We start from the raw sequence: 18,586 nt of genomic DNA on the forward strand, positions 1-18,586 counted from the left end.
GTAAGATACATTAGTGAGCCTATCATTTGACGATAGAGCGTGATATCGACAGCCGGTTTGTCTAGGGATGGAGTTAGTTTGGTGCCGAACGCCATTGGGACTTTGACTTTTGTGTCTCCCATCATACCAAACTTTGCTAGGAGAGTCTTCGTGTAAGCTTCCTGATTGATAAAGATTCCTTCGGGTCCCTGTCTAATATTTAAACCAAGGAAAAAGTTAATAGGACCCATTGAGCTCATTTCAATTTTAGTCTCCATCAACTTTCTGAATTCAGCTGTTAAGCTGGGATTCGTAGAGCCAAAGATGATGTCATCGACATAAATTTGAACAATCATAAGGTGGTTACCTTCCTTTTTGTGAAAGAAGGTTGGGTCAACCGAACCTTGTTTGAATTTAGACATCTTTAAAAATTTTGTTAGCGTTTCATACCAGGCTCTCGGAGCTTGTTTAAGGCCATACACAGCTTTATCCAGAATGTAGCAATGATTTGGATATTTTTCGTTCACGAACCCAGGAGGTTGCTCCACATACACGGTTTCTTCAAGTTCTCCATTAAGAAATGCACACTTGACGTCCATTTGGAAAACTTCAAAGTTTTTGTGAGCAGCATAAGCCATAAATATTCTAACAGATTCTAGCCTAACTACTGGAGCAAAAGTCTCTTCATAATCAATCCCTTCCTCCTGACAATATCCCTTTACTACCAGACGAGCCTTGTTCCTTATTACATTCCCTTCCTTGTCCATTTTGTTCCTAAAGACCCATTTGAGACCAACAACCGAAGCATCTGGAGGGGTTGGAATGAGGCGCCAGACTTTGTTCCTTTCAAATTCGTTTAGTTCGTCTTGCATTGCTTGAACCCAATCAGAGTGATCGAGGGAAGTCTTAACTGTCTTCGGTTCAACTTTTGATACGAATGAGTTAAACATACAAAACTCAACCTTTGAAAATAAGGATGTCTGTTTTGCCTTCAGTTGTGATCGGGTCAGAACCTTTTCAGAGACATCACCAACTACTTGAGAGATAGGATGATCTCTGGTCCATTTGGTAAGAGGAGGGTAATTTGCTCTGATACCACTTGTTGGGATTAAAACCCTAATTGTGATTTGATGAACAAGATGCGGAAAATAAGAACAAACACAAATATAAAGATTAGGTCGAATGATCACTCGATTTATTGAATTGTGAGGAACGAATTACACTTAAGAAATAAGAATCTAACTCTACAAGAAACCTCACGTGGCGGCTACATTTTGCCTCACACTCTTAACCCTAATTATGAATAATACATGACTATTTATAGGGAAAAGACAAGTCTTGGGCTTTTAACCTAGAATTCATCAAAGGGGCCCATTGCCATCATCCATGGAGTGCTTTGAAACCCTACAACTTCCATCTCTGCTAGCGTTGTTAGCATTGAATTGCGCCATGACGGCTGTCACGACTGCCGTCACTACAGCCTGAAAAGTAGCAGAGTCTATCTGCAGGGTTGGCGCCTTGCTATTTGGTTGGTTGCCTCTTGGTGAAGACATATGCGTGAGTGGAAATAATTATCTCAAGTCCATCCTTACGATTTATATTCACATATATAAATTCTTTCACATTACTGTACTATTCCTAGTGTTTCTGCTAACGTTCCTGAGACGGATTTATGGTAGTGGGTATAAGTAGGTTTCGTACGAGCGTTAAGCTTTAATCATCTTAGAATCATGTTTGTCGAAACACACTTGGCTGAGGAGTTTTGATGGGACCCGGTGCATTAGCGCTGCTATGATCGCACCCTATAGGTCTACAAAGAAAGCATCCCCTGAATCATAAGGTTTAAGGGGAGAGATGGTAATGAGTCTTTAGAATGGCTATACGTCGTGAGTTTTCTAACTAAGTTTATTCATCTTAGCTCAATTTGTAACATGTTTCGGTTGTTAAGGGTGTTCTGAAAACAGTTCATAACGAGAGTCTTTATATGGTAAACTCATGTATTTTAGTAGTTCTGTATCCAAGTGAAACCTTGAAATTTGATCCAAACTAGGTCTTTCTTACGACCATTTGATGTATGCTTAGTGGTATGATTAAGACTTAAAAGACCTTTGAGTCTGATGGAGCTGCCGTAAACCCATTTTGTTAATATGATTCTATAAATTTTGGTTTCAGAGAAAGTTTTGATCTAAATGTAGGTCTACACTAGATTATTGTAAGGAAAAGTTTTGATAGCAACTAATCTCCCGATTAGTATAAAAACTTAAATCGCAGAGTTGAGATCTCACATAGAATAGAGTAGCACCAACGCATACTCATGAACCTAGTTTACAAGGTCTTGTGAGCGGTATGAACTCTACTCACGACGATCCGTCCCTTGCGATGCCTGAGGCAAAGTCGATGCACCTTGCAGCTCAGTCAATCAATGCTTGGCTGCAATCCTCCTCTCTTTGGATGTCGTGTGTCTACCCCGTTACTCTCTTTCCTCTTCACGAGCGGCAATAAGGTTCTAAAAATAATGTTGGCTTCTGAAATAGTAGTCTCTTTCCGAGTCTCGGGTACGTGGGATGGTAGGGTCTGTAGTAGCGCGCATTTTTCTGAACTCGGGTTGTAGTCTTCCTATTTTAATCCCCGATGTTCGCGATCTGTCGGGTCTTCGCCGGGAGGGCTCTGTCAGTCGGTCCCCCGTGGTTGAGGTCATAGCACCCTTGTTGGTCTCCACATGGTGGTTTCTATCATTGCTGTCCACTTCAACCCTCGATCACGGTTGCCCAACAGGGCAAATGTTCGATGTAGTCGAAATGGTTTGCAGGAACCCTTGCTATGCATGGAGGATTGATTACCTCCGGGTCCGCTTCTAATTCTTCTCATAACCATTCACCATTTCTCGGGTTTGGATTAGGAAAGTAGGGGTCGCCCGGTAAGTAGGATCTTGCTATGTTGTACATGCGAGAATAGGAGTGGATGAGATAATTACTAGGTGTCTAACTCTATAATTAATTATTTATAGGGGGGCTTTAGTTTTCACATAAGTTGGTTATAGTATTACAAAATACTCCTATAGTATTTTAATGTTTGAATCATGCTTTTTAATGCTTGATTGTAGATAGAGTTGATAAGTTTTTTGACTTGATGCAACGCCACAACCATTCTCGGGCATATGCTAATCACTTATGGGTTAGACATAGTTGATTAGGCTATGTCCTTCCCAGACCTGACTATACATCCCCAAGCCTACTTGTGCCATTCAACAATCATTACTTTTATTTTGTTCTAGAATGATGCTGACCTTAGTATGTATGCATGCATGTATACTTTTAATAAGAAACTATTTATTTCTAAAAGTATAATTGTTTCGAAAACTTTAAATCAGAGACCTTAGTCCCAATGCATTTATAGTTTGTATATCTTATGTGGTTTGATATACTTAGTTCACTTTAAACCATGCTCTTATACCAATCTGTCACACCCCCAAACCAAGGATGGCGGAAACGTCCGGGGGTGGAGGACTTTATGTATAGTATCACAACAACGAGTATAATAGTGCTCAAAATAAATACAACCATCATAAATATAATTGAAAAAGTTACACCAAAGTATTTGTTTACATGATTCAAATCAATTACATTATGATGACAAAATGAACTTTTTAACGATTTATCGTCCCATCCTCAAAACGCTGTTGATTCCTGTTTCACTGAATTCCTGAGAATACAAGTAGTTTTGAAAAAGTGTCAACACAAAGGTTGGTGAGTTCATAAGTTTTTGAGATAAAGAGTTTGGAAACCGATCTTTGTAATGAGTTGTGTGTTACCAAGAAAAATCCAATATTTTCCATATAGAAGTTATGTGGTCCTAAATTCCAGGACCGAGAATGAACAAGTATTTGTCATACTTAAAGATATAAAAGTGGTTTTAAATTGGCGTAAAACCCTTTCTGAATTGAGAAAATCCCGTAATGAATGGTGTGTAGTCTTAAATACCAAGGCTGAAAATATATAATAATATATGTAATTATTGATATAAAAAGTAATTTTAAATCGACATAAAACCCCTTTTGATTTATGAAAATCCACGTAAACTTTATGTTTTCTTAACTCCCTATGTGAGTCGCTATAACCATACTATGACTAGAGGTAACCTGCACAACGTCTTTCAGACGCCCTGATCCTATGACTCTTGTCACCCGCAGACCTGCCGGTCTGGCTGTAGCTAGCAGCAAGGTGTGGGATGTCAACCCCAATATAGATCTATACACAATTATCATGCTCTCCCTACCAGAGATTTTGGTTATAACTTACAGGAATTTGGATCCCGTACTCGGACGTACGGGGAGGGAATGTCTCACAACCCGAGTTAACAAGTTTACGTGTAGTGTGCGTGAGTGTAGAACCTTTTTGTATAAATGTACCCTTTTTGTATGAGTGTGTTATGTGATGTATCATAAACTATACCTATTATAGTTTATCAAAACAAGGGAAAAAAGTGGCAATGTACATGAACTATATTTTAACATAGTTTATTCAAATGTTTGTATGTAATAGATGTGCTATGATTATAGCAAATCGTTATTTCTATGCTTTATCTAGCAAAATCCATTTGTTAACAGATGTATGACTATATACTAAGTTAAAATGTCATTTATTTGCAAAAACATATATTCACATAAAGATATACACCTTGCTCAACATGTTACAAGGTGAAATGAAATTGATAGCATTTTTTTGTTGTTAACATTTTCTTTTGCTGATCTTAGAAAATTTATATAAAAATCATCAAAGGTACAAATCATAATCCGTAAATTCTGAGGGTTTGGGAAATGAGTCTAGTTTGTTCATAATTTTTGTCATGAATTTTAATGACCTCCAATTTGTGTTAAAAAGTCCATAATCACAGACTGGTCCGGATTTGCTCTTGGAATGATAGACAGTTTTGTAAAAATCATCATAAATTGTAGAAACATCGTGTGGAGATGTGCAAGTAGTCATTTTATAGCTAAGAACTGGAACTACTTGCACCTAAAACAGTTTTTAAAACTAAAATGTTTAAGTTGTCCAAAACAGTCCGTGAATGGAGTTGAACGTTTCTGTTGAAGGCTGTTAAATGAGTTTAGTTGTGTTGTTGGTGTTTTAACTTGTATTTCCCCCCCCCCCCCCCCTTAAAACTTAAGAAAAACATGAAAAGATAGGGGTATGAACTTACCTTGAGTGGTTTCAGTAGATGAGTGTTGAAGAAGAGAAGTGTTCAACTCAAGAACACTTGAAAGATCACTTGCAGATTTGAAGATCTACTCATGAATGTGATGATGTTTGTGTAAGGAGTCAATGATTTGAGTAAAAGAGAAGTGTGATAATCATAAGGAGGATGATGATACTTACCAAAATGAAGGAGAAAAACTGGAGAATGCCTTGGAAATCTCGAATTTGTGTGAGAGAATTCGAGAGAAAAGTGGTGTTTGATTTGTGGTGGAAATGAGTGAAGTGAGTGAAATGAAGAGAGGGGGAGAGAGTCTTTTAGCTCTTTGGACGTGGGAGAGGCTGTAAATTGAGTGGGAAGGTACAAGGAAGTGACAAGGTATGGTGGGAAGGTGTGTGGGTTAGTCATGGAGTGGGGGTGGTGGTTGCTTGTGTCATAAATCAAAGATAAGTCAACACTCCACCACAAGATCTCATTTAATAGATTTTATTCTTAAATATGAATTTCCCTAAAAATATGATTAAATTATGAATATTTAGGGTCTTATATGTTAAAATATGATTTTTGGAGAAAATCTCGCGTTAAAATAACTAAAAACGGGCTTAAAACGGAGTCGTGGTCGAAAACCGGGTGAAAAATGGCAAATCCGAAGTCAGGAGGGTGACTCCGGCCTTAACAACATTAGATCCGAAGTGGAGGGTTAGGCTGCTGAAGTGGATCCGAAGGAAAAAGGACTAGGGTCCGAGGTGAAGCTCGCTGCGGGGCTTGGTTCCGGGTTCGGTGGCTCCGGCTTCGTGGCTGCGATCTTGACAATTGCGGCTCTGGGCTTCGGCTCGGCGGTTGCGGCTGGATGGCTGCGGCTGCGGCTAGATGACCGCGGATCCTCAAGGAGACTCCGGTTCATGGAGGGTTTGATCACTATAGGGGACCTCTGGCCCTAAGAGGCTATTTTCCAAGATATCTTCCCGTTTCGCATGGTTTTTCACCAAGTCAAGTGTCGGTACTCCCCAATTGATTACGAAAAACCAAAAGAGGTTTCGAGTGAGATTTGGGAGATATTTGAGATACTTGGAGAGATTTCTTATATGGAGAGAGATTTGGGAGAGATTCCACATTCTTGGAGAGATTTGGGAGAGATTTGACATACTTGGAGATATTTCTCATACGGAGAGAGATTTGGGAGAGATTTCACATACTTGGAGAGATTCCTCATATAGAGAGAGATTTGGGAGAAATCCCACATTCTTGGAGAGATTTGTCATACAAAGAGAGATTTGGGAGAGATTTCACATACGTAGAGAGACTTGGGAGAGAATTCTCATACTTAGGGAGATTTGGGAGAGATTTCTAGATAAAGAGAGATAGAGTGAAAATGATTGAGAGAGGTTTCTTTTATGACCTTTTTAAGTGCTTGGCTCCGCAACGCAAGGTCCGTAAGCTCCACTAAGCCATGTTTAAGGATCTTGCACACTCCCAGTGAGTATGCAACATCGTTTTATCGGTTTGGTTCGTTACTTACCATAGTTTTAAGTTAAGGAAATCTAGATGTACGAACTTTTCAATTTATTATTTCTCATTAGAATAGCGAGTTGTATAGTAATCACCTAATGTATGCCCTAGTACACAAGGGTTAGTTGGTTTGACCGGTTTGACTTGGTGACTTTATTTGACTTTGAATTGACCAGAATTTGACGTTTTTCACAGAACATAATACCGAACCAAACAAGATAATACTAGCATCTCGGTTAAACAAGGATTGTTCATAGTCGTATCAAGGAGTGGATGTAGCCTGATCAACTACATTTCCTCCAAGGTACAACTATCACATGTCCCAAGGAAATTGTGATGGCTAGGGAACCTAAAAACATACCCCTTTATCACCAAGAAGAGAACATCAGCTCAATCTATACAATAACTGTAGCGTCTTAGGAATAGACTTATCTTACTAGTATTGTGATCTATGATATGTACCATCGACTCTATGTTTAAGTAATTACACTACTCATAGAGCCGTTATGCTGCCGAACTTGTACCGCTTATGTATGCTCCTTCGAGTAAAATTTTCATGTATCAAAGTGCGGATAGTATTAATGAAAAATTTTATTTGTTTACTGTGATGTTTTAACCTGCTATGTGTTACATATCCATGATTGTGTGCTAATCTGTGAAATTACTTAAGTTTATGCCACACACCTAGTTTATAGGATCACAACCTCACAACAACCACAGACACACAACATCTTTCCATTCGATGGCAGAAAGATGCCTCGACGACCAACCCGCAGAAACCCTAAGCCAAACCCGCCCGAGTTCAACTTTGTTGCTTTTCAGGCAGTGGTATCTACTGCAGTCACCACAGCTATGGCATAAATTCATCAAGGGAACAGTGAAGGAGGCAACGGACAAGGGGCTGGAAGTTCAAACAACGGGATGAATCAAGGACCTACCAAAACATGCTCCTATAAAGATTTCACCAATGCCAAACCACGAACCTTTAACGGCACTGTAGGAATGATTACCCTGAAACGATGGATCGAGAAGGTGGAATCGGTGTTCGAGATATGTGAATGCCCTGAGGAGATGAAGGTAAAGTTTGCCGCATGCACTTTCGTTGACCAAGCACTCACTTGGTGGAACAGACACATGGAAGCCATGACACTCCTAGTCGCCAATTCCATGCCATGGGCAGAGATGAAAGAAATGATGATGGACGAGTACTGCCCTCGTGGCGAAATTCAGAAAATGGAACAAGAGCTGTGGAATCTCACCGTTCAAAACGCTGATATAGATGCATACATAACAAGGTTTAGCGAACTGTCTCTGCTATACCCTGGCATGATCACCTCAGAAGGAAAGAAGATCGAGCGATTCATCTGGGGACTAACCTTCCCGATCCAAGGAAACATGATAGCTGCAAATCCCGAAACTTTCTACAGTGCCAAGAGACTGGCCAAGAAGCTGTATGACCACAACAACAAAAAGGGTGAGAAGCCAGTGGAGAATGAAAATGACAACAAAAAGGGAAAGAACAACAAGAGGAAGGGACGTTAAGGCTCTGAATCATCCATGAAGCAGCAAACAGTGGCGGTTAATGTTGCTACCACTCAAGTTCCACCCACACCACATGCTCCATCCCCAGCTGATCCAAGTGCTCCTAGGCCTTATTATGGTAATCTTCCTAAGGGCAATAAGTGCGGTCTCCATCATAATGGAGAATGCAGGGAGATGTAGTGCACCAGTTGCAATCGGAAGGGGCACACGGCAAAGTATTGCAGGACCTACCCTCCTCAGAACCAATAACCTGGAAACAACAACAAAACGCAACAACACCGATAATGGCGGCAACAATGCAGGACCAAGCCACACCTGCTATGGACGTGGAAGGACTGGGCATTTCCATCGAAACTGCCCCAACAACAACAATCCCTGAAATTGAGGAACAGGAAGGGTGATGACCATGGGTCGGGGAGAGGCGGTTCAGGATCCCGCTGCTGTTACCGGTACGTTCCTCCTAAATCACACTTATGCATGCATCCTATTTGATATCAGAGCAGAACGAAGTTTTGTGAGCAATAAGTTTAAACATTTATTAAAACAACAACCCTAGAAGCTCAATGAAACCTTTACGGTGGAAATGGCCAATGGGAAAATAGAATCCACTGGGGAAATCTATATCGGATGTGCCCTAGCCCTAAATCAACATGTCTTTCGAATAAACTTAATGCATGTTTCCATTAGGCGTTTTGATGTGATTGTTGGCATGGATTGGTTAAGCCCCCACCATGCTGAAATTATGAGTCACGAGAAGGTCGTTCGCCTTCACCTTCCAAATCATGAAACCCTAATTATATACGGAGACAAACCCCAGAACGAATCTTCGTCTCACCTCGTGCCTCCACGCACAGAAGTATCTGTGAAAGAGAGATTTGACGTTCCTGGCGCACATAGTGGATAAATCCAAGGAAGTGGTTAACGTTCAAGACATTCCGGCAGGATGTGAATTCCCAGACATATTTCTTGAAGATCTTCCTGGAGTAACCCCAGAAAGACAAGTTGAATTTCGAAATGATCTTGTGCCAGGAGCTACTCCCATTGCTAAATTGCCTTACCAATTGGCTCCTGCTGAGATGCAGGAATTGTCCAGCCAACTCAGTGAACTCCTGGACAGGGGATTCATCCGACCCAACTTCTCGAATTTGCCGACCACTCCTTGACGACATTCTAGATTACTCTCGAAGCGAAGAAGAGCATGGCCAACATCTTCGACAAATCCTGGAAACCATGCGAACTGAGAAGCTATACGCAAAACTCTCCAAGTGTGAGTTCTGGCTCCGTAGCATGAACTTCTTGAGTCATGTTGTTAGTCAGTGTGACAACCCGAAATTTCCATTCGGTATAACAAAATCAAGTCAATAGAAGTTAGAGCAGTTGCGGTAAATTTTCAGACTTTTAGTATAAGTTTGAGTATTTCAGGATTTACTCTCAAGGAGATATCAGGAGAGAGGATGCACTAGGGTTTTGTGTAACTCTGTTATTTCAAAACTCTATGAAATTAGAGTTCATTGCGTGAATAAAATATTTTCTGCCAAAAATCGCAGGAGTATATATAGGATTCTGAGCCATATTTATTCATTAGTTACATTTCCAACTAGAGAAAAGTTGAATTCTCTCTCAAGGATCTTCGGACTTTCGTCCCGGAAAGCGAGTACTTCTATCTAGTGGTATTATAAAACTTCTTATGTGCTTAATACACTAGAAATCACAGGAAAACATTAAGATTAAAGAGTTTACGACCCAAGAACATCTTGGACCGTAAACCCTACTTTAAGGGGCAAAAAGTGCCCTAGTCCCTTCCTTGTGCAATAAAACTAGTTTAGACTTGTACCCTAATGTGTTTAGGACTAGAAAACACCCTTAGAACACCAAGAGTAAGGTGTTCACGGCCCAAGGAGTTCTTGGACCGTGAACACCAAACAAAAGGGCCAAAGTGTGCTTTAAACTCTCCTAAGGCCTTAGACACTAGCCTAGATTAGTTCTTAGTTAAATTAGGGACTTGAAATCACCAAAAACACCCTTCCATGGGAGATTACGCCCGTAATATCCAATGGGTTTGGTCCCAGGGCCGTGAACTCCTCAAAGGAGTTATAAGATGCCCTAAGCTTTTCCAAAGACCATGCCATTAAGTAGAAATGCTTCTTAGGGTTTTATAGTGCCTCAAACATCAATTGGCCAAGTAAGTATGAGCTTACGGCCGTAAACTCATGAGTTTACGACCGTAAACTCAATTGTTAGTGACATTAGTGTTGGGTTTGTGTCTAAGTCCATAACTATTTTGGTATGTACTTGACCCAATGGTGCATGGTCCTTTTGGGTTGCCTTCACCAAAGCAACTTGATAGGATGAATTATGGAGAGAAAGGATTAAATATGATTTATTAATATATTATGGGAATAATATATTAAAGGAGAAATCATATTGTTTAATTAATATTAGTCAATAATTAATTGGTAATTGGTTTTGTGACTAAAAGAGATTAATTAAACTTAAGGGACTTGAATTGTAATTATAAGATAATTTCAATTTGGGCCATGGATTGCCTTATATCATAAGGTGGACGAATTCTATGCGGGAAGACCATATGAAATCGTCCAAGGCCTTATGGAGAGGGCTCCATGGGTTGCTTAGGGCTTAAGCAACTAAATTAGGGTTTCCTTGTTAGATAACCCTAATTGCCTCACTATATATAGATCCCTTAAGGACCAAAAACGTGAAAAAGAAACCTTCTAGGGTTTCACACATTTTAGGGCAGCCTCCATCCTCTCTCCTCTTCATCCTCTTGCTTATGGTGTTTGTGAACCATTAGAGGAGTGACACTTGTGACTCTAAGCCTTCCAAACTCAATACAAGGAGATTTGGGATTGTTATTGCTACATAACAATCAAGGTAATATTATAAACCTATTCTTATGTTAATATCGATTTCCATATGCTAGGATTAGGGTTTATAGCCTTGGTTAACTTGCATGTACAATAGAGAAACCTAGATCCAAGCATTAGGGTTTGTATGAGCACATAGGATGTTCTTAGGACCAAAACCCATCAGTGGTATCAGAGCCTAGACTGGTCTTAAATGTATTGATGCCTTACATGTTCAAAAAATTCGATTTTTGATGTTCTGGAGGTTGGACTCGCCGAGTCCATAGCTGAACTCGCCGAGTCCATGCAGACTCGACGAGTCCAAGCTTGACTCGACGAGTCAACTCGTCAGATGGAGTATATCTTGGGATTTCTTGCTGTTTTTGCTTTGGGATAGTTACCTTATCATATTAGATCAATATAAATCTGATTTTAAGATATATTTGACTATATTCTTGATCTAATTGAAGATACTTATCAATTAATAAGATAATTGTTTCCTTATGTGATAATTGATTAATTATTTTGACTAAATTGATAAATTGTTATGCAAGAATTCATTAAATAAGTCAAATATGGGTAATTATGTGTTTAATTTTTAATTTAGATTATTTGTTATTTGATCCTTGTTGTTATGAAAAGTTTCATATTTTCTCCTTAAGTTTTATAGTTTAAATTTGAACCCAAAAGTTTTGTTGTTTTGAAATTTAAATAGTTGAAACCCTAATGTTTTGAAAAATGTTTCAAAACTTGCCCTCAAGTTTTTGAATTTAAATTTTTGATTAATAGTTTAATTTGATGTATATTTAAATTCTAAACCCTAATGTCTTGAAATGTTTCAAAACTTGCCCTCAAGTTTTGGAATTTAAAAGTTGATTAAAAGTTTAATTAGGAATGTTAAATTCTAAAACTCTAGTATTGTTTTGAAAAAGTTCAAATTACACCCTTATGGTTTTATTAATTAATTAAGGTGTATAATTAAAAGAGGTTTAATAAATCCATAAAAGTTCAGGTTTACAATTTAATTGAGTTAAAAGTATAATTGTTAAATTATACCACCTAGTATTTTGAAAGTATAAAATACCCCCTATACTATATATAACATTAAAAGTCTAACATTATATATATGTATGAGTAAAAGTCAGTCTTACCGTTAGTAGGCCTCATTCACGAAGCTAGTCTATAAGGGGTGTTTAAGGAAATTGCCTATAAAATGGCGATTGAATGGGTATACACTCTTACCCACCGCACTCTTGATTAGTGGAGGGTTGTTAGCCGAACGGGTAGGATAGGACGAAACCTTCCATTATAAGTATAATAAAGTATAAAAGTAACTAAATGTTTTCATAAAATTCCCAATCTTAGTTACTTAGGCAAAAGTGAATTGATGCAATTCCATGAAATTACACTTTGTGCACTTACGAAGACGTTAGTGGAGCATGTGTGGTTAACCGGCACACTAAATGGTTCTAAGCAAAGGTAGCAAAGGGTGACTCAATGTTTGTCATAGTTCGGTGGAGCGTGTGTGGTTTACCGGCACATCGGATAGGTTATTGTAACATGTGAGGGCACCATGTAAGTTTGCATGGTTATTCACACCCGCTTTGTGATCCTCGACATCCCAGTCACAAACAAGAGGGGCATATCGAAATTTAAACATGCCATTGAAATGTTCAATGAATCTCAAAGGATCTACGAGTTTTCATAGATTTAAAACTTAAATTCTTTTTCTTTTTCGTGGTGGAAATTAGTGAATCGTCATTCACTTACCTTCAAATGTTCTGCAATTTGGGTTACGACATCCCTCTCTCGAGTTGTAGAATATTGTGTTGGGTCCTAGCCTTAGTATCTCATTTGGGCGATTTACTAAGGACTCAATCAATCAACTAACTTGAATTCGTTTTCTCCCGTTTTGTAGATGTCAAAGTTCGACAACTATGCTCTTCCCAAATCCCGTGGAACAAGCATTCCACATTAAGATGGTATTCCACAATTTGATCGAGGAACAAGAAATCATGCTTCACTTCCTCCTCCTCCTCCAATTATTCTCCCTAACCCACAAGTTCGAAGGCTTGAAAAGTTCAAGATCACTCAAGCCCTTTTGGCAAGTAAACATAAAGAAGGAAAGTCGGTGTGTGCACACGTCCTAGGGATGAAGTCACACATTGATAGGTTAAGAATGTTGGGATCCGTCATCTGTGAGGAAATGGCTGTTGATTGGGTTCTTCAGTCACTTTCTAAATCATATAGTGAGTTCGTGAGAGAGTACTATATGATGAACCGCGACGTGACCCTTATAGATCTCACCTATATGCTTACTGCTGCTGAATCAGAAATGTTTTGGCGCAATGGAAAAGCAAAGTTGATTGGTGAATCTGCCTTTAAGACCTCTATGGATATAGATAATGGCAACGAAAGACATGCTATGATCGAAATGTTTGATCATAAGAGAAAGGTGATGTCTGAAGTAGTTCCATGTGCTGTTCCAAAAGAGTCAATTTGCTTTTATTGCCAAGAGAAGGGGCATTGGAGACGAAGCTGCCCCATTTACCTAAGAGATCTAAGAGACGAGAGAGTCGAAACGTATGGCTCTAATATAGGTAAAATCCATTAACTAACTCTTTTAAGCTTCTATTCTAGATTCTTAATACATAATGTGATAAGATTGCAATTGATGTTTTGTAGGATCGAAGAAAAGAAAGGAAGCTTAAAGGAAGAAGTGAGCAGAATCTAACCATGAAGGAATGGATTTCGATCGCATTTCTCGAAGATTAGATTCTTGAGCTACTACTTAAAGTTAAAATTAGATTGCTAAGAAAGATGTATTAGCATAGTTTTTCAATGAATTGCATTGTAAGGACAAATTTTTCCGCAATAAAATAAATTTTGATTTTATTTATTTATCCTTGCAATGGCGTATATGAAAAATTGATGTTTGAATGTTTCTATTATTAGCAATAATGGATTTGATTCTTAATTACGTTATACATGGAAAGTCGAGAGTTTACCAAATAGGGAGAGTTTCTCATCGCCCAAGTTTCAATTTGACAGAAACTTGGAATCATGCAACTTGGTTGCACGATGAATGAGAAATTTAATATTTGGAAATTAGACTAATTCATTGACAAAGTGTCAAGTGAAGGACTTGGAGATCGAATACACAAAGTTGCGTGTTGATCAAGTCCACCATAAGAGTAACAAAGATATTTGTCATGATTTACTAAAGGTTTAGTAAATATGATTATACTTACAAGATTAAGTGTAACTCTGAATTGATTGAAAAAGCTTAAATCAATAGTAGAACGAATAAGAAGAATCAAGTAGGAAGAAAGATAAAAGTTTCTCCATTCTAAGAAGAAGGGAGAGTATCTTTTATGCTTTATGATAGGTCTTAATGATTAAGAACCATGTCTCAATTGATCCTCTAAGTAAATCTTAGCACAATTGTATGTTTAAGAAGAGGAATCAAGGATTGAAGAAATGGTTAAATCAAGAAGTCTATCATACTTCGTTCCAATGACAAGTCTTAAATTTAATATTGTGACAATGAGTGAAAAGTATTGAAGGTTTATAACATTCATCAAATGTGGAAAGTTGTGATGTCTTGGATAAGACGAAGACCAACTAGAACCAATTTATGAAGAGTCTTGATAAAAGCTACACTAACTCTTGAATATTTGTTATCAAGAAATGTTTATTGACAAAAGGATCTTATATGTCAAGGAGTCATTGGGAGTCTTAATGGTCTTGAAAAGTTTCAAGAACAAATCAAATAGACCTTATCAACATCACTAGCACACGAGTTGAGGTTTACAACCTATCGTGTTGACATCATTTTGTTTCTATGCCGTTCCAATTCAGTTAATTATGCATATGAGTTCTATGAGTTCTCATTTGAATACATAAAAGGCAAGGACCTTGATCAATGGAAAGTACATTGATAAGAAAAGGTGAGCTGCTTAACTACTTGGAAGACATGGTGGGCAGCTGTGCTACCATAAAGGCAAGAAGTCGAGATCAAGAAAGTTTGATCCATATGAGTTTGAATTTGTCGTAAACTTTGGTTTTAACAAATTCACATGGATAGGAACACATACACCATTTAAATCTAAGTTTCATAAGATTTCCTCTATCATGAAAATGATTGTGAGGAAATGCTTTCACTAAGAAAGATTTTAAGAAGATAGTGATTGTAAAATTGCATTCTCGAATTCAATTATGGTTACGGTATCCCTTTCCATGATTTGAACTATCTAAGGCAAAGGTGTATAAGTTCAAGAAGCTTTGATAAAAGATTATCAAAGCACTAAGTATTAGAAACATGAACTTAAGAAATTCAATAAGCATTGTTTTTCTGAAAGTTAAGCTGTTTCTGAATACATGTCAAAGCTAGTGGGAGCATAAGTGTTATGCTTATAATAATCATCATGATAGTGGGAGCATAAAAGTTATTTTATTAAGGCACGTATTGCAAGTTGGCAATATTAATTATAGAAAACAAGAGTCATTCTTTGCAAAGTTGTAAGGAAGGAATAGTTGTTTTGCTATAATTAAGGGAGAGAATATTATGCTTCATTTCAAATCTAAAGGTTTAGGTTGAGAAATGTTAATAAATTTAGTCAAGGGTACATAGTGTGTTCTTAAAATTTCGATTATGATTACGGCATTGCTTTTCACAATTCGAATTTTGAGAACATAGCAAATAAAACATTATGTGTCGTGTCCCATACGCTTTGGGTATAGGATCGATTGCAAATGCTTTAATGTTTGACCATTCAAAAATTTTCCAAATGACGAGCGCATTTAGAGGGAAAAGGGACTAGAATTGGTTTTGACTAAAATAATTAAACAACTATCAAAGGACAATCCAAAGTTCGCCGAGGATTGGTCGCTTGTGAGTAGTTGGAAGTATAGTATTGGAAAATATGGAAATGTTTCCATATTGGATGGACCATATCGACATTATTATGAATAGATAAGATTCTATTAAGAATAAGTTGTCATATGGAAAATATGGAAGCGTGTCCATATTGGGAATTGAATATTGAAAAATCTATGACTAGATTAGAAACTTTTATGCAAAAGGATGTTCAAAGGAATGTACTTTGAGTGAGAGACATCATATCTAAGGAATTGTCTTGTAACAATCTCCGATAGAGGACTTTGTAATATCATTGGCAATAGTCTTTGTGACTTTGGTGAAGTGTCATTACAAAAGGATCATTGCATAGAATGTTAGAATCTAGCATATTTTATAAGTAACAAGAATTTGATATTCTTTCTCTTATGAAAAAGGATTTGGAGTCGTGAAATGAGAATGATTGGAAATGTGTTCAATTTGATCTATTTCACAAAAGTAAGAACCATAGGTAAACATTGTGTGCATGCTAAGAGCATGGGACAAGTGTAATAATTCAAGTAAGAGGTTGATTACCCGAAACGACAAATAATGAGTAATCGATATGGTGATAAATAGAAGGAGTTTTATTTATACTCAAAGGTTTGAGGCCATATGGGATTAGTATTATTCTTGTGTTTCACTTTGCATGTTTTGACTTCCAGAATAATTGAGTTTATTAAGAATAATCGAATTATTCGAACGGGCCACAGTCGTTCATATGTTGGAAGTAGGTATGAATTAAGACTGTCGTGAATTGGTGTGTGGATTGTCTAAATAGCATTAGACATAAGCAAATGTTTGCTGCAACGTTCATGAGTGCTTATGAATATGATTTGAGCATTGGATTAAACCCACACTCACTTGGATCACTCCATGAATTGTATCACGAGTGATTGGTGAGACGATAACATCTTATATTCTTGAAACCGAGATGTGTGAGTTGTATCTTGCGAATCGGTTGCACATTGATAATATGTAAACGCACTAGTAACTTGGTGTTATAAAACATATTGTTGTGTGTAATTCGGTGAGTGAGTACAAGCAAGCATTGTATCAAAGTTTATCCGTTCCTTTTATCCAAAGTAGGATAAAAGCGATATATTTGGGCCCCTCAATGATTTAGTGATGACAAACGTAAATGCTTGGTCGGGCTAGGGCTAATTTGATTTGTTCAATTAGTCAGTCGTCATAAATCGGAAATCGAAATATAGTACAAAGAGAATGATTTGAAATCATATCTCATACGATATCTAGAATGGAGGAATATATGATCCCTTATCTAAGGACACGCGTATCTGATATGATCAGAGTTGACAGCGGCTTTGGAAAGCCACGATTGCAGATCAGGATTAGTGTCTAAGTCCATAACTATTTTGGTATGTACTTGACCTGATGGTGCATGCTCCTTTTGGGTTGCCTTCACCAAAGCAACTTGATAGGATGAATTATGGAGAGAAAGGATTAAATATGATTTATTAATATATTATGGGAATAATATATTAAAGGAGAAATCATATTGTTTAATTAATATTAGTCAATAATTAATTGGTAATTAGTTTTGTGATTAAAATAGATTAATTAAACTTAAGGGACTGGAATTGTAATTATAAGATAATTGCAATTTGGTCCATGGATTGCCTTATATCATAAGGTGGACGAATTCTATAGGGGAAGCCCATATGAAATTGTCCAAGGCCTTATGGAAAGGGCTCTATGGGTTGCTTAGGGCTTAAGCAACTAAATTAGGGTTTCCTTGTTAGATAACCCTAATTGCCTCACTATATATAGATCCCTTAAGGACCAAAAACGTGAAAAAGCAACCTTCTAGGGTTTCACATGTTTTTGGGTAGCCTGCATCCTCTCTCCTCTTCATCCTCTTGCTTATGGTGTTTGTGAACCATTAGAGGAGTGACACTTGTGACTCTAAGCCTTTCAAAGTCAATACAAGGAGATTTGGGATTTTTATTGCTACATAACAATCAAGGTAATATTATAAACCTATTCTTATGTTAATATCGATTTCCATATGCTAGAATTAGGGTTTATAGCCTTGGATAACTTGCATGTACAATAGAGAAACCTAGATCCAAGCATTAGGGTTTGTATGAGCACATAGGATGTTCTTAGGACCAAAACCCATCAATTAGGGCCGTGAACTCCATTAAGGTTTTCCTTGAATCCTACACACAATAGCTTTTCCCTACAACCCTTAGATGTCATCCTAGAGGCTAATAACACTTGTTAAAGGTGTTTAGCATGTCCTAGGCTGTCTTGACTTTGTTTATTAGTTGTTTATAGACTAATTTGTTACATATATGTGATATTATATGTTAACTAGGATCATAGAGTGTGTTCGAGAGTTCACTTGACACCCAGCAGTCCTACATCTTCAGTTCATCCGTACCACTCACTGCAGGTGAGTTCATACCCCTTAATCAATGTTTTAAATGTTTTTAAATGTTTTATGGGGGGGATACAAGTAGAATCATGCTAGTTATTATATCAATCACATGTGATTAATAAGCAACATTCAAATGATCTACTACTCATTAGCCGTTTTACCAAACGGATTTCATCAAATGATTTTCATAAACATTTT

Source organism: Lactuca serriola, chromosome 6, assembly GCF_051521515.1.
Source record: "Lactuca serriola cultivar US96UC23 chromosome 6, Lser_US96UC23_V15, whole genome shotgun sequence".
Lineage (NCBI taxonomy): Eukaryota > Viridiplantae > Streptophyta > Magnoliopsida > Asterales > Asteraceae > Lactuca > Lactuca serriola.